We start from the raw sequence: 353 nt of genomic DNA, 5'->3' as shown, positions 1-353 counted from the left end.
TCCTGTATTGTTACAAAATTCAAATGGATATTCATACATATTTTACTTATAATCTTAAATTTTAAGTCATATGTATTAATATAAAAATGGTTTTTAAGAGACTAGAAAGATACACGTACAATGCATTGCGATAAAAATCTTGATTTTAATATTTTATTTTGTTCTTTATCTCAGTCGATGTTATAGTATAGTCTCAGGTAATTTTGAAAAAACGATACTGTTTTTATTTTTAAATAAAATATAAATTTGAAGATATCATAAAAATTTGACAAAAATATATCAATATCAATATCAAATTAACTATTTAAAATTTTTATTTTTTGTGTAACTTTTTAATTCAATAATTTTTATTA

This window comes from Cynara cardunculus (genome assembly GCF_001531365.2).
Source record: "Cynara cardunculus var. scolymus isolate 2C chromosome LG 10, CcrdV1, whole genome shotgun sequence".
Taxonomy (NCBI): Eukaryota; Viridiplantae; Streptophyta; class Magnoliopsida; order Asterales; family Asteraceae; genus Cynara; species Cynara cardunculus.
This window is presented reverse-complemented; position numbering follows the sequence as displayed.